We start from the raw sequence: 23,630 nt of genomic DNA, 5'->3' as shown, positions 1-23,630 counted from the left end.
AATTAACCATATGTATAGGATGCTAGAAATCTGGTGTATGTTGTGAGAAGGGATTTTATGGAATATGGTTCCAGCTGTAAAATAAAAACAAAAACAGGGAAACAACCAAAACAGCCAGTAGCTGAAGACTGTTGCTTGCCTACATTAACTGGTTCTTCATGAGGTTTTGTGTGCACAGTTTTGACCATTACAGTTTGTCCACTGAAACACTTATTTTGCAGGGACTTCAAATGCAAATTGGCCACTGGTACTCTCTTTGACCTGCACAGAGGCTGCTCCATGTTCTTAGTTCTTAAACTTCAAATTAGAGAAAGTTGCAGTTCCCACACTTTTTTCTCAGCTTATGGTGTGTGTTCATAGGAGAGGTGATCATTGGGTCCACAGTGTGCTGCAAATTGCCTAGCTTCCCCAGACAGAAAAGCTTTTCAAACCTGACTATCCCGACTAGAAGTATCTGATAGACCCATTCTTAGAGGTCTAAGCCCTCATGAAGGACTGAAAGGAACAGCTGTGTTTCAGTTTGGAGTGTTTTTCTTAGGATGTTACATAGGAAACAAGAATTTTCTTCCCCTTAATCCCCAAACTTCCAGTGGACTACCAAACCAAGTTCCTTCTTGCTTGTTCTTTCCATGGATCTATACTTATAAGTAAAGCTTTAAATTTTAAGTAATTGAAGTTACTTTGTGCAGAGTGATACAACTTGAGACTGGGAAAGGATGGGTAGGAGGAACCGTTGTTTCCTCTCCTACCAACATGATTGAACCTAGGGTAGAGCCGTGCAGTCAGGGAACTCTCCAGCAAAGTGCAGAGTGAAGCCTTATATTCCAGCCTCTCATCCACAGTGCAAACTGCAGTTTTTACTGCTGGAGATGCTTTATTTCCAGATTAATTTAGTGTTGTCATGGTTTCTAATACACACAGGGTAAATAGCTTAGCACTCAGTTCAAGCACACCTGAGAAATAGGCCCCTGGCTGCTCCTGGCTGTACACCTTGCTCTGGGCACAGGCAGAACCTCCAAAGCAGGGGCTGTAGGAGGGGTGATGGCACTGACTCATTAATGTATTTCCAGAGCCAGAGGGCCTGCATCACTCTGTGACTCTCTGGTGCCCTACAGATGCTTAACTTGGGGCAAGGGAAGAAGTCTGGTGTTTGCTCTGCTCTAAAGATGAAGAAAAACTCTTGAGGGAGCAGAATTGACCTGGCTTCTCCCTGTCTATTCATATAATATGAGACTTGATATTGTCTGTCAGTACTCGTATTGTAGGTCTCTCAAGCAGAGCCTTTTGCATGCTAGGCAGATGCTCTGAGTTTAGGTGGATAAAAGCTCCCTAAAGGGGGGACCATGGCCCAGATCCAATAAAATATTCAGGTTCCTCACTTCCCACTTAAATCAATGATCAGCTATTAACTGCCAAGCATTTCAAGAGTACTTCTAGTGCCATGGGAAGATCAAAGAGGAGCAAGACCTCAGTCTGGTAGTCAGATATTTGTACAAGGAATGAGGTATTTCCAGAGGCTGAGACATATGAAAGAAAGAAAAACAGGCATGCAGAAAGCAAAGGACCGTAAACTGTATTTTGGAGTTAATGAAGGAATTCTGTGCATCCACAGTAGCGTCTGTGTGAACAACAGTTTGAAGGGGAAAAGGAAGAGAACAAGATTATATGGTATGTTATATCCTCCTTGCATGACCACAGGCAAGCAGTCTGAATGTGAATTATCAATTGAGTTCAACTCACCATTAAGCACCAACACGATAGTCATAATTTTAGGAAAAATCTGCATGTCAGTCTGTTTTTAAAAATGACATAAAATGACTAAAAATGGATATGGATGGGATTATCCAGGTATACTTTGAAGAGGGAGGAAAGAAGGTGGTCTGGGGCAGACTCTCAGAGATTTGGAGTCTCAGAAATAAGAGTTTTCTAAAGAAAAGGGGAAAGAATGAAGAGAAGAGAGACCTAAACCAAAGTATAATATCATTTCAGCTGTGTTTAAGTCACTTGAGATCAAGAGGGCTGAAATCTTTGACAGTGATGAGATCACTGAATTCCCTTTTTTTTTTTTTTTTTTTTTAATTTGTTTTCCCCCATGGTCTTCTAGGGGAGGTAAATACAACAGTGGGGGGTTGGAGAAGAAGATTAATGATTTTTTTTCTCTAAGATAAGACTTAGGGCATGTGGTATGGTCAGAGGAGATCAGACAAGAAATGTTAGCAGCTGAAAAGAGAGAAAAGAGTTGCGGGGGAGGAAGATAGAAGAGAAAATCAATAAAGAGTAAGATGAAATTCCAACTACACATTGATAATTTTCTCTATAGAGGAATTGACGAGATCAGGTATGGAGGTAGAAATGAAAACTGGGAAAGCAAAGGTAGGAAAATGGCCCTTCCTCTCCTCCTTCCCCATCGTCCCTGTATGCTGCTTAACCACAGTGAGTTCCCACGTTGAATCATCTTCTCATATTACTCATAAAGTCTCTCCCAGCTGTAGCAGTCACTGTGGCAGCATTAAATATCTGAGGAATAACACACTAGCTGATGTGGAAATTATAGCTATTGGTGGACCTTGGTCTCCACTTGGTAACACATGCTGTTCCTCCTCTTGTTGAGTAAAGGTTGTCAGTGGAAGGAAGGGAACAGAAGGCAGGAGGAGCAGGTGAACCATTAATGCAGATAGGCTGTAAGGGAAGGGGAAGCATTAGAGTGTTTGGCTGTGTACTGTGTTGAGCTAAGAGAAAGTAAGTGGTCCTTAGCCTTTGGTTAAAAGGAAGTAAAGGGAGTGGGAGAAGTTACTAAGGATCTTTGAGTGCAATGAAAACAAAAGGGAACAACACATGCAGCTGCAAATCAAGAAGGTCACCAATATTGAAGCTGAAGTCTCAGATGAAAAATTGGGTTGAAAAGAGACAAAATTAGAGGGGAAGGCTAATGGGGAAGTGTTGGAGGGATAATAGATGGCAACATGGATAGAGGAGGGAAAAAGCATCAACTGCTGTGCAGAGAATAAAGAGTGGGAAAGGGAAGGAGAAAAGGCTTAGAGAGCAAGCCCAAATTTTCCACCCTGATCAATGCCAGGAAGGAAATGAGACTGAAGGAAAGCCCTCTGTAAGTGAAGGTGGCTGCAGACAGCAGACAGAGACCTAGTTGTTGCAAGAGTGAGATTTTCACAGCTCCCACTAGAAAACTGGGAAAGCTTACCTCCTCAGTTCTTGAAGGGCAAAGAAAGGGAGGGAGGCATAATAAAATTACCAGTGTCCAGGAGGAACTTAGATATAAGATGATAGAAATGTTATATAAGGAAATAACACATTATATTCCTAAAGATTTTCTTTCCAAAATCTAATTAACCATATTCACAGCAAAGCTATGAGAGTTCGAAGCACAGAAAGGGAGGTTTCAGGAGAGACTACTTTAAAATACACCTGCCAGCAGCCAGCTCTTAGAAAATCATTTTAATTTCCCCTGATCTTGTCTGGATAGAGTTCAAAAGCCTTTTAAATCTTGTTTTGGCCTTCTGCCTTCATAGCTGTTTATTTCCTATGATTTTTATCCAACTCAAACTTTGGGGGCTGTTCCACTGAGCTACTTCAAATTTAGCTGATACATCCCTTCTTTCTTAGAGCAATCTCCTAAATGACTGGAACTTCCTAATGGTGTGAGCTTTTCTGTGATAAGTGAAAGAAAATGGTGATGCTGGATGCTTACTAAGAGCCTGGTGCCAGACAAGACAGTCCGACCTTCAGACAACCTTCAAACAGAGCTAACAGAAAACTGGACTTTCTGTCCTGCAAGTATTTGCAATGGTTACACACAGATTTTCATCTGGAATCAGGACAAAAAAAAAAAAAAAAAAGGAAAAAAAAAAAAGAAAAAAGCTTTGAAACTTCACAAAGAAGTAACATTCTTCCATTTTTATTTTTATTTTAAAATTTCAAAATATTAACTTCCATTTAGTCACACATTTATCATCACAATGATTTGAATCCCCTCTAAGTCTCATGAGGGTTGCATTTTAGATGCAGTTTTCTAAGTGTAATGGTGAGGGATTGTTGGTGCATCACAGTAGTTATGTGGAGGCCCAAGGCTATTCAAGCAGACAAGCCATCTAAACACTGCAAAATACTTTTTTTCTGCAGGGGGTTGTGGATATATATATATATATATATATATATATATATATATATATATTTGGGGGGGTGTCTTTCCTGGGCAGCTTGACCTCAGAGCCATTTCTAGACAAGACACAGTAGTCCTTCCACAAGGACTGTGTTTGCTTCACCCAGTGCTTGCTGGTATAGGAGAGCCTCACATGAGGGCCTCTGGGGCTCTGCAGTGCTTGTACACGTCTGACTGACCAGACTTGCTTAAGGCCAGAATGGAATGAGGTGACTGGCAAATTGTGCCCTTTTCCCTTTTTTTTTTGGCGATATATAAAGAAGGCCTGAAAAGTATTTTCATTTTCATCTCTTAACATTAACCTTTTTTTTGTGTGTGTGTGTGTGTGTGTGTGTGTGTGTGTATTGGTCATGTCAATATATTGTGGACATAAAGAGGACTAATGAAATGGTGAAGTCAGAAGACCTAAGCCCTAAGCGGAGGGAAACTGTGAAGAGAAAACACCTCAGACAGGCACTCTCGTATTTTTCTTAGCACCTATTTATCTTCAGTGGATTAATAATTTAGGTAAATGGCACCAGTATCAAGGAGTTAGCACCTCAGTCCCTGAAGTTGTGGAGACACAGCCATTGCATACATTCCAAGTAGACATGTTTATGTGATTAATGATACTGAAACACCTATATCAATTATAAGACCTGCTGTTTTTATTTTGGCTGAAGTCTGTGTAAAGGAACTTTCCTATTGACACTAGGTGAGTTTATTGAAGCCAGTGAATTGATTTATAATGAACTGAAGCATTCATATTAACGTTATTCACACAAGCCTGCACTAGTCAGGAAAGGAAAAAATGGCCAAGAGGGGTTATCACAGCAGCAAGAGTTCAACAGAGATTGTCCCACCATTAACAAGTATAGTGTGGACACAATGGGTTTCGAGGGCTGAAGGCAGAAGGCAGTGTCCCTTGGGTGGCACCTTAATCTCAGACTAGGCTAAAGCTGTCTGAAAACACAGCCTTGTATGCTTTCCTTGGTCTTTGTTTCTACCTGAATGGACAAGATCTGAGGCAGTAGGTGCCCTGTTAAAGCTAAACAGAACAAGATACAGTATTGAGACTCTTTTTAAGGAAAAGAAGGAAGAGGAAAAACTACCTTGGGGAAATAAATATCTTCATGCTTTATCTTGTAAGACTGGTTAGAAATACCCTTAATGGAGCATCTTTGTATGACAGGAACTTTCAGAAGTTCTTCTGGAGTTCAGTAGCTGTGCTGGTCTCATCACCAGGTCAAAATGTGAACTTCCTACTGTGGGCTTGGCTGCAAATGGTTCATCAGTGGGTGCCAATATTTTTGGAGAAGATAGGATTTGTGTTTGCACCCTTAGGCTCTAGCATAAAGGTTTGATTTGATTTGGTTTTATTCAGATGATACCTAACATGAGAAAGATACCTCACTACCAAATCCTGTCTGGAGACAGGGAGCCCCTGTTTAGTAGGTAGCCAAAGGCTTTTCCTTTTTAAGCATAAAAAGCTGTGTCTCTTATCATATGCAATAATTATTTCACGATAAAAACCCAGTGAAGACTAAGCTCTTAAGTTTTGCCAGAGGAAAATTAACTGAAGTCAGCCTCACATGGGTACAGGGCTGATCTTTGTGAACTTACCTTATGGCAAAGCTAAAGCACATTGCCTGTGTGGAGCTTTTACCTCTGGCTACATATTGGTAGTCTGTGGGGGTGAAGGAAAGCACAAACAGAAAGACAGTTAAGGTGAAGCCAGCAGCCCCTCCTTTCCTGTTTTACAGCACAGTAGAACTACCCCAGTCTGTGCTGTTCGCTATTTTATTTTATTTATTTATTTATTTTACAGCAGGATGGGAAACTTGTGTTAATTATCCATTGTCAGAAGCTACCCTTTTTGCCTGCAAAGATAGTCTCAGCAGGACAGGGTTGCAGTAAGGCAGAGGGAGGGCACTCCCCAAGGGGGACTGCTGCTAAGACATCCCGGTGCAGCTACAATCCTGAGCACACTAGCTCCAAACCCCAGCACATCAGGAACCTGGTGGGGGGCTAATCCATAACGTAATGCTTGCTGCCTGCACAACGCTGCCATCTTGTAATTTTGCCTCAGGACAAGCTTAGCCAAGCATGCATATATTTATCCCTGTGAACAGCAAGTATTTCATAGCAGGTAGGAAGCGATCCAGGTGGGCTTGCAGGCCAGGAGAGTCGAAGCAGCTTGGTTTTACTCGCAAGGTTGTGTGTTAAGTGCTTTGCTCCACATTCCCTTGTGGTGTGTGTCCAGCCGTTTTTTGCAAGGATACTTCCCAAGAGGTGCTGGTAGCATGGGGAGAGAGGCCGGGGATGGCAGGCCATGCAGGTAGCATGGGGAGGCAGGGATGGCAGGCCGTGCTGGCCGGGGGATGTCGGCCTAGCTGCAGTGCGCCTGCTACTGCAGGCAATGCGCTGAGGAACCTTCTCCTTCTTTCACCCCTCTGCTATTTTTTCTTTCTTTTTGGTTGAGGACAGAGGAGCCTTTGAAAGCTTTTGATAAACTTATGTAATTGGGTATGTTTTCCAAAGCACAGCTCTGTTCTTTCCGAGGGCTTAGCTAAGAACATTATTCTGATTCTTCCCTAGGCCTTCAAAAGTGCCGATCCTTTCAAACATGTGCAGTGTGAAGGATTACAAATTTGTTTTTCAAAGGACCCCAAATCCCTGCTGCTTTCATCAGTTCCCCTCCCGGTGCCCCCCGTTTTCCTCCCCCCACCCTTTGCCTCTGAGCCCCAGCTCCCAGCCGCAGGATGCTGACACTCCTCCTCTCCCTCCACCTCTCACTTTTTCATCTTCTTTTCAGCCCCCCCCATCCCTCTTCAACCCCCAAATATTTTTTATATGCAAACAAATGTGCAGAGAAACATCGCCATGGCAACCACGACGCAGTGGGCCCTTGGTGTTGATGCGAGGTCTCAACTTTTAAAATAATGGCCTGAAAAGAACAGGAAGGGGACAGACTGAGGCAGAGAAAGGGAGTGAGGGAGAGGCAAAAGCAATGAAAAGTGGGACAAAACCATTGGAAATGCATTCAGGCTGACATCATCACCCTTTCCCACAGTGGTCATTCACTTATGAGGCTCCAGTGTCCATTCACTGTCTTAAAGCTAGCTTTCTAGAGCCCGGGGAGACCATCTCTCCCGGCCTGAATGCCTGCCTGAATGCCTTTTTTGTTGTGAAACAGTGAACTGTTTCTGAAACCCTGCATAAAGGGCTGAGTAATTCACTTCAGTTGCCAGGAAGTCTGAGCCACTTGTGAGCTAACAATAGTTAACTTTATCTCCCAGCCCGAGCCCCAGTTCCAGCTGTAGGTCCCGAATCCTAATAAGGGCTTTACTCATGCCTCTGAGGTTATGGTAATATTTTATACATCTTTTTTCATTAAGACACAGTCATAGCTACTGTTGAGGCACCGGAGGCAAATGCTGTCGATTGAGGAGGGGAAATAAAAAGGGAAGGAGGGGGGAGAAAATAGCTTTTTATATCAGGCAGACAGATTTGCTGTTTTATACTAGAATTGTAAACTTGGTTTGGGGGAAACCGGGGAACATAATTTAAAACAACAACAACAACAAAACCTGCATTAGAAACCTCAGAATAAAGTGAGATCTTATAAATGTTTTTTATCTGTTAAGCAAACAGCCTCAGCTTTTCAAATGTAGAGGTTGCTGCTTTTATTTTTTGCTCTCCTCCTCTGTCCCTGCATTGCATCCATGATGGTGGCAAGGAAGCGGGTGAATCATGAGAGTAGTAGATGAATTTGTTTGGGTTTTCCTTTTAATTTGAATTTGGATGTTGGTGCTCAGAAAAATTCTGCACGGTGACAGCACAGCTGTGTATAAGCAGTGACACAAAACAGTGATTCATATGGTAGTCCCGCAAAGCTGGTAACCATGGTGTGCCTTTGAAAGATGGGAAGAAGTTTTCTTCTTCACCTTCTCAACTAGGTGCTTTCCTGGGAACTAATAAAATCAAGTTCAGTGCAAGAACAGTTCTACATGATCTCTTTGGCCTCTGACGTTTTTCAAAAGAAAAAAAAAAATTGCTTATTCCTCACTTTTAAGCAAATGATCATTCGGACTAGAATTTATTTCAGAGCATCACTGTGAACATTCTTGTTCAAGGTAAAAGACGGCACAGCTTGAAAAACTCTTGATTGTCTTTGGTATATGTGTCTTACTCGCTGTGCCTTGAGAAACAGCATTAGAAATGCCTGGATGAAAATAAAAGCTCATCTTTCAAAGCTCCACTCAATACTTTATTAATGTTTATAAAAAGTGATTGAAAGGTGCATATGGGATTTGTAAAACTAAAGCACAGATGCACTCAGTGTATTCCCCTAGAACAGCAATACTGTTTTCTTGATCTGTACTCACGACACCAACCGATGCCAGTGGGAGCTGCATATGTTGTGGATGAGGTCACTACAGGGTCACTGCATAGTAAATAAGTTGCTTGGCTTTGTGTATAAGTTCAAGTATTGAATCACTTTCATATCTTCTCTCAAAGTGACCTTTACCAGGGGGGAATACCACGCTCTGATGGAGTGACAGATTTGAACTGGCCCTTTTCCTGTCTAACAGCAGTGACTTCTGAACTTCGCTGTGGGTTTGTCTTGACAAGAATGAAAAGCTGCTTTCAGAGGATGGAAGCTCACAAGCTATGTGTTGTTGTACACACGCGCAAGCATATATCCCCCTGCATACTCTCTTTTCCTCTAATCAAGATGAACCGGGTGAGAGCAGAATCAGACATCAGAACAGCACAACCCACAGGTAGCAGGCAGAGGGGAGAGGAGAGATGCAGGAGAACCATGTTACAAAAGACATTTATTAATCATGAACTAACTGTAAAGTCATCAGAGCCACCCCAGTGGCCCTGACTGAAAACTCTGGTCTGCTACTAGTGTGACTTTCACAGCACTCTCTGCATGGGCTGCTTCTGTTCTTGAGCTGAAACACGAGTTGAAGCTGACTGCATTATATTTTGACAATCCATTTAAAAAAAAAAAAAAGAATTTATTTGCTAATCCTTCAGGGGGAAGGGAGTATAGAGGGACTAAGAGCACGTGATGGAGGAATCCAGCTTTCTAATTTACACTGACCTTCAGGCTTGACCATAAACTTTTACCACCCCCAAATGAACATTTCATTTCATTCTGGAGATATGTTTTGGTGCATGTAAAAAAATCTGACCACTTTTTTACATGCACAAATACAGACTAAGCTCTTTTGAAAGCCGCGACCTGTGATGTGGACTTAAAATCTGCCTCTTAATATATACTTTTGCCACAATTGTCTGTATGATCTAGTCTCTCTCTAGTCATCTCCTCACTCTCAGGGCACTGCAAATACTCCAAGAAACTGTATGCCTCAACTATATCTGATTTCATTCTCTCACTCCATTGGGCTATCTGCTGACCTAAATGTGTGATAGCGAGAAATCACCACCTAATTAAGGCATAATAGGATGCCAATGAAACAAAATAAATAAAAATCAGAAAGGATTTTAAGAATACAGTAGCACTCCTGTGTTTCAAACTGATTAGCAGGATTTCTTCTGAAAAGAACAGTGTTTGAGATGTTTTTCGTTTTTAGATAACCAGGTCAAACATTTTTCACCCTGTGTTGTGAAATCCCAAAACCTCATCTCTCGAATTACCCAAAATGGAATATCTCCATGGTTTTTATATCCTACTTGTGCTTTCAAATTCCATACAGCAGTCCCTTTGATCTTAGTACCCTACTCAGTCCCTTTTGGCTCTTAATTCTTTGTCCTCTGCTTTTAGTGACTTCATTTTTTTTTTTTTTTTCCCTCCTATTTCAAAGCCTGGTCTCTCTTTCCTTCTGTTCTGGCAGAAGAGACCTGTCTCTCACTCCTCAAGTTTTCATTATTTAGGGAGATTCTCTTCTTCTGCTACCTGGGTTGTCTCTCTTTTTCTTGTTCTCTCCCCCTTCAAAGGCTTCTTTTTCTGTTTCCAAGCCTCCACTGTTGGACTTGTGTTTCTTTTTTATTAGACAGTTCTTACTCAGAAAGCCTCATCATCCTGTCAAGGACCACGTTAGCTCCTGATAACTGCATGCTACAGCCCCAGAGCTTCTCAGAGTTACCTTGTGATCCAAAACACTGTGAAGACCAAACACATAGCAGCATATAGCCTGCTCAGTTCTGCTCTTCTCCTAACAGCCTCTGTCTTAGGTACAGGGAGCTGAGAGATGCTCCATATTCATAGCACAGGCTTGATTTGCACCAGGTGTGTCATACAGGCCATGAAGCTCCTGCGTGAGAAGATCTGATGGCTTTTCACCCCATTTGTGACTTGGGGACAACATTAAACCAGAGAACACGAGCCATAAGATCAGACTGTAAAGTCTCTGGCCCATTTTGTCTACTGGACAGCAAAGATTATCCAGGGTTTTCTGCATCTGACTTAAAAGAGACATCTCTGACGAGCCAGAAACTGCAGGGTACATTTACCAACCATATCTGATCCTAAGGGCTACAAGCATTACTTTTCACTCTTTCTTCGTGCAAGAGCCAAGGAAAGGCAAGTGTTGTGAAAGCTGTAAGAGAGCTCTGTGTGTCCATAAAGGGATGTTTCAACCATACAGCAGTTCTCAGCACAGCTTCCTTTTACAAAAGTAATGTTGAGAGGGGAGAAAAAGCCTTTCCTTCTCCTACATCTTTGGAGACTAAATATTATAAAATAAAACTCCAGAAGAGACAGTGAATCTGATGCAAGCCTCTATTATACCCCAGATTAGCATACCAAAGTCACTGGCATGAACCCAGTGGTTGGAGTTTGCCTGTTCACCAGTTGGACTGTTCCATTTTGGTGGTGCGCTGGTCTAGCACTGATGTAACACCTCAGTCAAACTCTGTGAGCCCACTTTGAAAGACTGTAAGCGCTTCCTCCAGGTGGCCAGGCAAGCAAAGCAAAATGAAGGCTGCTGGTGGGTGAAGTGAAAAATAAATAAATAAATAAATAAACAACAACAATAACAAAAACAGGATAAAAGAGTTTGATATTTCTCAGAGCCACACTTGGAACGCAGCAGGTATCCTAAAGGATATGTCTAAGGCAAAAGGAGAGAGGAATATTTTTTTGGCTGGGGATGGTGACAGCGATTACTGTGCAAGTACCAAGAGCAGACCTCTTTTTTTGATGTCCCAGGGAATAAAGTTGGACATAGGGCAACAGGAAGCAACCCCTTCTTCATTTTTTTACTGTCACCTATCTGTGTAACACAACCAGAAAACTTCATTTCTGCATTCAGAAATACCACTTAAGAATCAAGCTGTTGGTCCTCCATTCAGAAACCTGATCTTTGCCCAACTATTCTCTCAAGTCATCTTTTCCAGTGAAGTCTAATTTGAACTGCATGTGTGTCTTTATACTTTCTGAAGCAGGAAATATTAATCACTAAATCTGATTGGTCTCACTGCTGCTTTATCCCAGAGCAGCTTTTTTAGCTTATGAAAACTGGTGTCAGTTGACATTGTCATCCACATGCCTTGATGAGTAAGAGCTGAAGCTGAGCTATTTTCATTAGACAATAAAGCAGAGAAGCTGATAAACGCTGAGGTAGGGTAGATTTCAGCAGGGAGGTTTTAAGAAATGAAGTTTCTCATTGGTCTCATACCCATCCTATTACTGGAAATGGAGCCGCCTAAGCTCATCCTTTTAATGTTTTTATTAAGCGATCTCATCAAAAGACAGGAGAAGACTGTGCAGCCAACTGAGAAAATTAAGGGGGGAAAGGCTTATTGTTATATAAATGTCCCTTCCTCCCACTTTCACAGAGCTGTTCTTGATCCTTTCAAAGCAGTCTCCCTTCGAGTAAAGGAGACGCTGTTAGCTTATATCATACAAAGAAGAAATTACAAGTTAGTCTTTTATGTTAATATTTTAGTCTCTTAATGCCACTATTATTTATCTAGCTAGAACTGAGTGCTAGGGGCTTTTCAGATAGCAAGCTCTGAGTCCCAGTGTATGGTGTATGGGTGATACACGCAAAAGGACGTGTGAACCGGCATCTAGTTAGGTGTTGGCCTGCCCCGAGAAGATGGGCACGGGGGTGCCATCTCTGTGGCACTGGGGTAAGTCAGACTACACACACTCTTCAAAGTTGCTCCGCTCTGAGCTTTGAGGTATGAGGCTTGATTTCTCAGTGCATTATTTTTCCTGCTGGTAAAAAAGAAGCCACCGTGCTTTGTCGCCGTGCCTTTAGATTTCAGACGGTGTCAGGAAACACATCTTCCCATGTAGATAAGGACTACTTAGCATACTGGAACATGCTCTCATTAGAGGCCTCAGTGCACTGCTACAGCGTGATACCTCAATAAATGCATTTCTTCCTCTGCCAGAACACTTTTTGATTTTCTGTACTCAGTTCCACAAACAAGCAGTGAAATTTCAACTGTATTTTTAACAAGTTTGTTCCATACCTCCCTTTAAAGTTCCCCTTTTCACTTGAAAGATGAGTATTTTAAATTAAACAGAGAGAAAAGGCAAGGGCAATCTGAAGGGTAGGGGCAAGGGTTACAATGTTTAGTCCAAAGTTTATTGTAATTTCTTCCTTTTTCATTTGCCCTCCTGTGTTTCCTTGGAGAGAACTTTGAGTGGAAAGTCGAGCAGAGTTGATTCTTGATTTCTCTGGATACCACTGTAGAGGAAAATTCACTGCACTTTATTGCTTAAGCAATTGCCTAAGCAAGCAATGCTTTCTGATCTCAATGGATAAGATTTTCTAAGCTGATGCACTCACCTTTTTTGTGATAAAGTCTCTGAAGGCCAAAGATAAGAGGTTGATCTGGTCCAGAGGGTCTCCTCATTTGGGGAGAAGGGCTGAGGCTCTGCACCTCCACAAGCTCACTGGTATATGTCAACACTTGAGCGAGACCCCTCCTGTGGTCTCAGTGCTTCTCATTGGAAGCAGCACGTTAAAGGCAGTGCAGAAAGGGAGACAGAGCTGTGTTTCTTTTCTTCCTCCCCATATCCCCCAGGCCCTAGGCATGTCAATGCAGGGGTGACACAGGGAACTCCTTTTTTAGAGGAGCATCAGGTCTGGTCACAATATGCTGGAAAGAGCCTCTCCATGTACCCTAGGGCCTCCCTGGGCTCTGCAGACAGCAAAACGCTAAACAGTGATGTGCCTAAATTTGGGTTTCACACAGCTCTTTCTGACACTCTGTGCCAGCATGATGCTGTGTTACAGACTACTACATCCATTAAAAACCCTGAGGCCCAAGGTTGTCTGTAGATGGGACTGGGTTGGTTATCTTCCACCCCCATGCCAATCATGCAGGGATTAGTTACTTAAGTCTAGGGGGATACTTGGTGGGGCTCAGTGGCCCAGGACACACCACCCTTATACAATTCTAGGATGTACTGACATATAAACTGTCTCTGAAGCTTTGGGGTGTATATTGCAGTTCAGAGTTTGGTTTAGCTCAGAGAAAAGACCCAACAAAGATACTCAGTTTGGGATCCCTTCCCATAGCTGAACCATATAATAGGTTTGGTCTATGTATATCTCTTGTACATCTCTGATCTTCTTTATATATAGGTTGATACCTGTGTGCACATATGGGCAAATGCAGAGCATTCTTTGGGGATGGCAGGCAGTCAGGTGGGAAATCCTGCACACTGCGGGCCCTCGATGAGTTCAGCTGATAAATAATGAGTCCTGGCTTCTGACAGTGCCAATTTCTTAACCTTTGGGATCATTAACGACTTCTCCCTTCCACTGGGGGAAAAAAAAAAAAAAAAAAAAGAGCCAGCAGTTCCTGCAGCTTTCTGAGACACAAGCAAAGCATTTAGCACCACAAATAAGCTCATAATTTGACAGGCAAAATGCCAGGAAAAGTGAAAGCAGATTTCTCCCTCCAAGGCCCTGAATATTTTAGTAATTCTTTACTTGTTTTCCAAATGCTATTTCCTTTTTGTTTAATCACAGGTTCAGGTCAAGACACTTTTCAAAATATCACGTCCATGTGCATTCTCTTAACCTTAAGGATGCTCACAGTTTCCTGCTTTGCCAGCCAAAACAAACACAACCCAGAAATGCCTATGCATGTCCAAAGCAGCCACCAAGCAGCTCTCATTTTTAATTTACTGTAAGATGGATGTACCATCCATCCATGTATTATTTTTTTTTCACTTATGTGCAAAGCCAGCATCCATAACAAGTTTTCAAGAAGCTGCATTTGCTGTGAAACTCATCAAAAGGAATTAGCTACAGTGAATGAGCAATAACTTTAGATGGCAGGGCTACAAAAAAGTTGAGGCTGATAAAGGCCATAGGCAGGCAGAATATTTAAGCTCCTTGAAAATGAAATAATGCTTTGTCTTCCCCAAGAGCCTTTCAGGCAAGGAGCCCAATGGATTATCACAGGGACTGGGGAAGCTGGTTGTACCCCAGGGCAGAGTCTGGCTGTCCCAGGCTCCTTGTTGGAGAGGAGCCTTTGGCTGCGCTCATGGGACTGATCTAAGAGGATGGGACTGCTTTTCTCTCCCTGAAGGACCAGGCTTCCTCCTCACAGTGGGCCATCCAGTCCTGCAGAGACAGGATGCTTCAGTCCAGTGTTTTCCTCATCTAGGGAAGCTATTCAGGAACAAGAGTAACAGCCTGGGGCTTCACTGCCTTTCTGAGAACTGTTGCAGCGTAAGAGGAAGAGGGTAGTTGCACCATTTGCATAGAGCCACAGCAAGAGAAATTCTAACTAGATGCAGAGAAAAATAAAAAATCACTGTGAGAGTGGTTCAGCACTGACACATGCCTAGCAAGGTTATGGACAAGGTATGCCTCTTGTCCTTCTCTTCAAGTATGCACCTTTTGCTTGGCATTTTCTGCTTTTCTGCTGGGAAGACAAGGTTTGAAGTTAACTGATGACGCCACATAGACGTCTATTTTTGAGGAGAAGCTCCCATCCTAGAGGCAATTTTATACAAATTTTGCAAAACAAAAGGACTTGTTGAAGATCACACTGTATATTGGTAACAAAGCATGGCTGCACCCCGGCAGTCTGAGCACTAATGCCTTGTAGCCAGAGGACACACTTTCCCCCAGTTTCTCTGAGGAAAGGAAAAGAACAGTTCTGTGGGCAGTCTCTGCGAAGAACTTGTCACCATGGTGAAATGCCAGTTGTGATTATACTATGTAAACCTTCCGAAATACACACGTCAAATGGAAAAAAAAATAATCTTAAAATTAACCCCTATCAATCAGATTAAAGGGAGAAGAATGACATATTTAATTTTGCTTAGTACTCACCAGGGAAACAATGGACTCCAGCCTTGTTCATTAATATTTAATAAGAATTTTATTAATTTTCTTAAATAAAGGGTTTAATTTCTGATTTGTACCTACTTCTTGGATCCCAGTGGAACTCATCTTCTGTGTTATCAGCTTTTGCATTTGTTCTTGGGATCTTTATTTTATTTTATTTTTTATTTCCTGCTTTCCTCTTCTTTTTGACAATGAATCCTAACAAAGTTAGCCAAACTGCAGGGCAAAGATGTCACAACAGTCGGGATGGCTGTAAGAGTGAGAACCACATGCTGGTTGAGTTGCAAACAGGTGTGGACCTGTTCTTCTTGCAGTCCAGAGCAGGCTATCTGCCAAGGAGCTCAGTCCCCCCGGAGTCCCCCAAGCTGATCATACATCCCACTCAATGCAGAAAGGTAGCTGGCTTCACTGCACTGTAATTTGTTAATTAATTAATCACGCTGAGATGAGGTGCAGGGCTAAGGTGACTGCTGCAGGGGTGCTTACCAAGGCCTTGCTGGGGGTGCTGGCACAGCCTCATGAAGAGGCCGCCCACCCCTGAGGCAAGGTCAGTCTGTTTCACTTATCCAGGGGGTGACTCAGGAGTAGCACTGTGGTGACTTTCAGCTCAGTTGTGATGGGATTCTTACCGGTGTGTGTTTGGGGAGAGGGAGCCGATGGCAACTTGGTGAAGAGCCCTGTCTGCTGCTGCAGGTGCCAGGCATCCCATACCTCCAGCCCTCAGCAAGCAGTAATTAGCCAAGGAGTGTATTAATTTACTGTGTGTGCAAGGCGTTCAAAATGGCTTTTTGTTAATTCAATGACAAAATGGATTTTTTCCCTGGCCAGTTCTGACATTTATTCACTTGGGTGCAGGAATACCCAGGTTGTCACTGGAGAAGGAGGAAGGACTGTCCAGGTGCTGCTGCACCAAGGAGAAATGGTGCGGGTCTGGGGGTGCTAACTGCACTGAGGCTGATGGAAGAAAGTCTGACTTCCCTTTTCTCACAGAGATCTTGTTGAAAGAAAGCACCTCTGGGTGGTACAGCAGGGAGGAGAATTTTTGGATCAGTGCAATTTTTGCAGTGCAGAAGAATTTGGAAATGGTTTCCTGCTTTTCTTTAATTTCTTACCTCCCCCTGCAAGCTGTGAAATTTCCTGAGTCCTTACAAGTCCTTACTCAGATTTTGAGGTCAGCAAGGAATTTGCAATAGTTTAAGAAGAAATTGCTGTGACTTTTCTTTGGTGTTGTTTGTGAAACGCACTACATACAAAGAATATATTGCATATGCTTTCTGAGCTGGAAGATGAAGTTGAGGGAACGGTTCCGGATTTGCCTGCCTGTAACAGTGATTAATTTGGCCAAAAAGCTGTGACAAGAGAAATCACAAATGATTCCTGAAGTTGATTGTATTATTCCATCACATAGAAAAGGCAAACTGCAGGTCCACTTTTCTTTCACAGGATATGATTAATTCCCATTGTTTTAATCACTGTTGTGTGTGTTATGTGGGGACTGAGCAGGGAGAGGAGAAAGGACCTAATAGCAGAAAACTAAATATTATCTCTAATCCCGAATTTTCCTCTCTGGGAATCACTGAAAGGCCTTGGCTACAAGATAGATAATGTTCATATACCTTTTTTTTTTTTTTTTTTTTTTTTAAAAAAAATCCTGCTGTAAATAGCAAAACATTTTGTGAACAGAGTGGGGAACATGGACGGTCAAATGAGGACTGTAAGATTACTTCGGTGTTCATAGTAAAGCACTGCAAAAGCACTGCAAGTCTGGTTTTGAGAGGTTGCTGCAGGGTCTCAAAAAGCAAACAAATCTCTGCTAAAATGGAAACATCCTTCTTATGACAGAAGTGCAACTGCCTATACGGCTATTGGCAGCTTGCAAAGCCCACATAATTGGTCATGGGGATAAAAGGCAGAAATATTTCTAGGTCCAGCACTTTTTTGCCCGTTTCAGTATCACCCTGCAAAGCAATATGACCATTGTCATGTATTTTCCTCCTATGTTTTCCCTGTTTCTTCTTGAGAACCTTCATCTTTCTCAAAAAAAACCCGTTGTCTCTCAAGGACACCTAATCCTTATTCCTTGCTTTCAGGGATTCATTGATGTGCCAAGAAAGGCCACAGCTTAGCTGAGCTGAAGTGGACTGATCCTGTAATTTCTGTTTTCTACTTTCCTTTGTTTTACAATCTATATAGTATTAGAATTTTTTTTTGAGATGAAATTGTCCAAAAATGTCATTTCTGTCAAAAAATGAGGGAAATCTTAAAAAGTTTGAAACTTCTTGTTTCAACAGTCTTTAAAGAAATACTGAAATAGTTTCAAAAAAAAAAAAGCCCATAAAAATGATTTGACATTTTCCAAATGAAACGTTTTCACCTTTTGTTTCAAAATGGATTTTTTTTTTTTTTAATTTAAAAGTGACCCAAACTAAAAGGAAACAAAGTTCAACTAAACACCTGGAGAATGAAAACTGGGTTGAACAGTTTAGTCTGAATTACCCTGTTGAAGAACATAATAAATTCACAAAATATTTTGCTGTAATAAATATAATATTTACTTGATTTTTCCACAAAGGACAAAAAATAAATACACTTTTTGTACCCCTTGGCTTTAAGCTGAAGCCATGGAAGGATAAAGTGAACACCTTTTGCTTCTTTTGCAGTGACAGCAAAACCCTGAGTGACAGAAGAGTTGCCAAAATTCTTCCAATTTGTCTGTTGGCTTACAGCAGGTTGGTTGCAAAAACAGAGCAACAGCAATCTCAGCCCCATTCCTTTTGGTGATAAGAGAACTACAGCCCCAGATCACAAAGCTCTTAGTGAAGAAGAAATCGGGTGATGCTCAGCCCTGAAACTGGCCAGCTGCAACTAGACTACTGAGCCAAGAGGAGCTACCAGCTCTTTTGAACAGTTGTCATGTCTCACCTAAATGCAGTCCCAAGACCTTTAATTTGCTTGCTGAAGCCCCACGTCACTGACCTGGCTGCCCCTTGCACGCAGCTTGCTTGCAGCTCTTCCCACACTGCCCTCGGTGCTGCAGCTACTGCCCGTGGGCGCTGAGCGGGGAGGTTAAAAATACCCATCACACATGCCACCAGAGAGCAGAAGCATTTCTTTCTGCGTACCAAATCCCTACCCGGGGTTCGGTTACGGTCCCTGCCTGGGCTAGCACATGCCGCCTGGGATTAAGCAGCCTGTGAAACCGAGGCCTGCTGGGAGCAGTGTGAGCCCCCCCAGCCACAGCCTTTGACTAGAGCACCCCCGGAGGGTGGGTGGGAGGCTCGGCAGGGCTCTTCTCAGGTGTTTCCTCTGGGGGCCGCTCCCTCAGAGGGGGTGGCATCTGCTTTGCTTTCTAGCTTCAGGCACAGTCCAGAAGTGGGGTTTGGAGCCATTGGTGCCACCCCACTTGTCCCAAGTCCCCATATTGGCTTTGCTCTCATGCTCTCTGGCATTTGATCTCTGTTTTTGTTCTTTTGCTTAGTGCTGTCATCCAGACCCATTCTTCATATGAGGATTTTCCTCCTTCTTTCCTTTGGAAAGTCTTTCAAATCCTTGAGGGGATGGGATGGGGCTTGGTGCGGGATGGGGCTTGGCCCCCACCAGCAGTATGTGGATCGAGCAGGGGATAAGTGAGTAGGAAACGTAACTCCACATAGACTGTGCTGTCCAGACACTTTGGCTATCACTCCTTGCACTGTAAATCCAGTGCATTCTCACCTCCATGAGTAGAGTTTCCTTTTTTATCTGTTCATAAGATCAACATTTGGCTTAGAGTCTGTCCTTGCCATTGTGTTTGCATCTGTATATCTGTACAAACATACCCGTATAAATACATATTAATGAAGTTCAGCAACTCTGTGAAATGAAGAACACAAATGTCACTGTAATAGCTTGAAAAAATAAGGACTACAGGACTTAGCTCTTTTGCGCTATCCTTTCATGTTGCAACAGCTTCCGTAAACAGGGTGTCAGGAGGGACTGGGTGACTTATAAGTTTGTGATAAGGTATCAGCCTTGGCTCTGTGGTTCAGATGTAACTCCATGCAATAGTGCCTGAAGGGTGCCGCCATCAAGAGCAGTTTTATATTGGTGTTTTTACCTCCAGTGGACAGAGACCTCTCTAAGAAACTGCTGGCCCCTCTGGCATTAGCCGAGGTTGCTCTTGGAAAAAATAGCTGTGAATAGAGCAGGTGAAAGATTCTTTATTTATTTCTTTCTCCTAGTTCAGAGCCAAGGTAGATTTGTGTAGCACCATGGGCATAGCCACATGTCCCCCACTCCTATACAACTGTCTTTTGGAAAGGAAAGGGTGCTTCAGGACCCAGGATATACATGTAGTGTGTTTCATGGGCACCATAGCTAGGCATTTTAAGAGCAGTTTATTACAGCAGAAGCTGATAGCATGCTGCCTGGAGTGCACTCCCAAGGATGGCTGGAATATTAAAGGGTCTAAAAAGAGCCTTTCAGAAGTGCCACTCCTACACACCAGGGTACAGCAGGAGGTACACAGCGGCAGTCTGTGTGTCATTCACAGTAGGGATTGCCAACACAATGGCTTCTGCTTTTCCTGCCTGTTCAGTATTATTTGTTGCATGTTGATATTGTTGATGTACTTAAAGAGATGATGTATTTTTCCCATGGCATGAACAAAATGACTTGCATTTTGCAAGGAGAGTAATGGTAATGAGAAGTCAGGCTTCAAGAGGGAATGGTGCTAAGGTTGATGGCAAGGAGAAATAAATCTTGTATGCTCAGCCTGGTCTGAGCTGAGTGTTGTTTCCTTAAATAAATTAATAGTCAAGTCCACATGTTCTAACCTTATGGGGAGGGGCAGAAGAGGGCGCAGCCTGCAACCTCACATTGGGTGTCATTTCTAGTAGCTGCTCTTTTGCCATTAGCTGAATCCAGCTTCAAACAAGCCAAGAGTTTGGTGTTTTAGCTCAGGTTTCATCAAATCCTTGCCCCTGCCTTGAAGCAGCCCAGAGCTTGACATGATCATAAAGATGAACGATGATGTAAGATTTGTCTGAAGCCAGCCGGGCTTAAAGGTCATTGGGGAGCAGTTTTGGCCCTTCTCTCCCTTCCCCATGTCACCCCCCCCCCACTCAAGTGAATTGGCGATGAACTAGAATGAAATGGGGATGGGTCATCATGCTATGAATAACTCCGAGTTGCTGCTCCCTGGAAGGTGCTGAGGACATTTGTCCTTTGTTCTCAGGGAACAACATGCTGTACATTACAGCCATTTGTTGTTCTTCCCCCCCCCCCCCCCCCTTTTTTTTTCCCACCCAAATACAGAACAGTGGCAGCTGAGCCGCTGCTTGAGAATAGCATTAAAATGTGTAATGCACCATAAATAAACAGAAATAGACAGCCAGGAAGCTGTGGTAATCACTGCTTTGATGTAGCATGAATTATGATGTGTGTATATATGTGAGTGTGTGTGGCAGGAAGGTGGTTTAAGGGATTCATGTTTCTGGCTGTGCTTGTTTTGACTCAGCTGCTGTTGCTCTGGGAAGGCAGCGAACCCGGCCTACCATTTACTTGTCTCCACCTTCGCACTGATAGCTGCTGTCCCTTGACTCAGAGGAAAGGGATGCAGCCTCCACTGCCTGTCCCCCTGGGGTCCTCCTCCCTCCTCCCCACCTCCCTGTCCCTTCCCTGTCCCCCCTGCCCCATGGCAAAGCAGAAGGGGGAATCTGGCCTTCTCCCAGAGAGCAGGTCAAGGCCCTCCTCCTGCCACCCTGGCTAGGAGGAGGGCTCTGTAGCAGCCTGGCTTTCAGCATTGCCTTCCAGAAGGTTCTGATTTATGTTCCTTGGGTCTCATCTACATCAGGCTGTTGCCTTTTTTTTTTTTTTTTTTTCCTTTTTTTCTTCCCCTGCTGACATCCCACTGCTACCAGGATAGCGAAAGCAGCAATGGACGTGTTAGAGCAGGCAAGTGAGGCTATTAACAAGACAGCCTCATGTTTCGCTCAAAGTACTAAACATTAAGAAGGTGGCTGTTGAATCTTGGTGCTCTGAGATCAGTAAGATACCCACAGTAGGTGGAAAGATAGAAAAGCCAGCAGAAAAATATGTGGCCTGGGTGTCTCCTTGTTGATTATCCTCTGTTGGCGTCCCAGGGGCTCCTTTAGCTGGCACAGCAGGCCGCTTGCTGGGAATAATCTCCTGCCCGTCCCTGCCGCAGCAGCAGCAAGACAGCTTATTAAAACAGCCTTGCTTTCTTCTGGTGCTCTTCGCATTAATGTTTTACTGGGAGCCAATAGTCTTCCTCTGAAAAACTTGTTGGTTCTGAATGGCCACAAATGAGTCTGAAATTGTTTAAGTGCTGCTCGGGTTCAATGAATTCTCTGACCTTATGATAATTTAGGTGTCACAGGGCACCAATAAATGCTGAAACCTGCCTGCCAGTCCATAACTAGCTGCATAACTGCTGCAGAGTGCCAGCACTCAGCCTGCCTGCGAGGCCCGGTCACGAACTGTGAGCAACCAGGCCCTGGAGGCCCATGCCCATGAGGGCCCTCACGCAGCTCTGGGGCTGGAGCAGGGCCCATTCCTTCAGCTCAGGGTATCCGGAACATCGTGTTCAGCCTGGGCTGCTCTCTGAGCCCTGGGGTCAAAACACAACCACACACCTCACTCTCCTTATAGAAGAGACAGCATTTACTGACTGGTGGAGGCAGAGAAAGCACAGGGCCGTGCTGCTTGACAGTAGTTGCCTCAGACAGGGAAAAGGGCTAAAAGCCCAGAACCGGGAGCACTCAAACATTCACACATTTTTTCATTCAGCCCCATCGAGCCTGACTGGCTTAGATAGTCGTAATTAACTACTGAGAACAGGTAAAGATTTCTGGAAACTGCATTATATTGACATAACCAAAGGCCAAGCACAAACTATCTACGTGAATGAATGATTTTAGTGAGACAGTTTCAATGGGAATTTGGTGCCTCAATATCTGCTAGCATCTGGAGCTATATTTTTCCTGTTGCTCTCACTTAACACAGTTACTCTTCATTTTATCTTCATTTTAGCAAAGAAGGAAGGCTGTGCATTGAAGTCTTTCTACATATAGGGACTGAAAAGCATAAAAGTAGCAGGCAGCCCTACTATTTTCTCCACAGAATAAAAGTGCACCTCCATGGAGGTGAGCCTCAAGTTAAGCCTGAGCCTCAAGTTAAGCCTGTAACTAATTTCCTCCCAACTCTGAAGGATGCACTTAACTTTTTTCAGACTTTAAAAAGTTTGTGAAAGAGGCAAAGTCTTGCTACTGTGTGGCATAGCTGCTCACTAATGGATGCATTAGGAAATACTTTCACAGTGCACATATATTGCCACACATGGTAATTACTCAAATTGCAAGGCAATTATCATCTCAGTACTGAAATAGCTGACTCACACTTGCTTCCCAAATGCTAGGAACACCTTCCTCATTCAGACCTAGCAGGCCTAATTCTGTGTGATGTTGTAGCTCCATTGCCCTCCAGCAACACAAGAGGCCAGAAATAGCCTCTGGGGAGCAATCTCCAACATAAGATGTTCATCCCAGCCCATCTGTTGGCATACTGCAGTGGCTCAACACTAGCTCCCTACAACTGTCTCATAAACCTCTGCCCAAGGCCCTTGTTGGGAAGGGTACATAGGTTTGACATGAGCAAGCAAAGAGCACTGTGGATTAGTTATTCTCAGGCAGCCTAGGTCCTAGGGGATAAATTAAACTCAGTACAGGAGATAAGTATAATTCATAAAGTGCCCTTCCCTCTCCCCTACTCCCAGACCCAAAATATTATCCCCTCCCATCTTGCTCGCTTGCTGTCCATCAGCAGACTCTTAGTAGCCCCTCTCTCTGCAGGTGGGACCCAGCAGGGAGCCATTGATGGTGTATTTTGAGCTGAGAGATTGGCAGAAGCAGGAAGGGAGGAGCAGGCTGTGGCTCCTTCATCCCAGTGAGCTGCTTTGTGCCAAAAGCAGCATGGAGAATGTTCCTGTGGATGGTCCCTGGGATAGTCCACAATGTGCCCCTTCCCTTTTCCCCTTGGAAGTACCATCATCAGAAAAAAAAAAAAAAAAAAAAAAAAAAAAAAAAAATTGGTGGGGGGGAAGGGGGGGGGGAGAGGTTGTGATGACTGTTTCTGGGGATAACTGTTGAAAGTAGGAATTCTTCCCCTATGGC

General features: G+C 43.4%; 1 long non-coding RNA gene across 2 annotated transcripts in view; it reads left to right on the top strand.

Moving 5' to 3' along the window:
* LOC118165110 overlaps positions 1–23,630 on the top strand; it is a 59,620-nt gene that overhangs the window by 19,603 nt on the left and 16,387 nt on the right. Inside the window, exons 4-5 of one of the 2 annotated variants that reach the window (XR_004749868.1) lie at positions 8,116–8,292; positions 8,678–9,683. This is a non-coding gene — a long non-coding RNA (uncharacterized LOC118165110). Of the gene's footprint in view, positions 1–8,115; positions 8,293–8,677; positions 9,684–23,630 lie in introns of those variants that run through there. The other variant, XR_004749869.1, reaches the window with a different exon arrangement.

The sequence above is a fragment of the Oxyura jamaicensis genome, chromosome 3 (assembly GCF_011077185.1).
Source record: "Oxyura jamaicensis isolate SHBP4307 breed ruddy duck chromosome 3, BPBGC_Ojam_1.0, whole genome shotgun sequence".
In the NCBI taxonomy this organism is placed as follows: domain Eukaryota; kingdom Metazoa; phylum Chordata; class Aves; order Anseriformes; family Anatidae; genus Oxyura; species Oxyura jamaicensis.
This window is presented reverse-complemented; position numbering and strand designations above follow the sequence as displayed.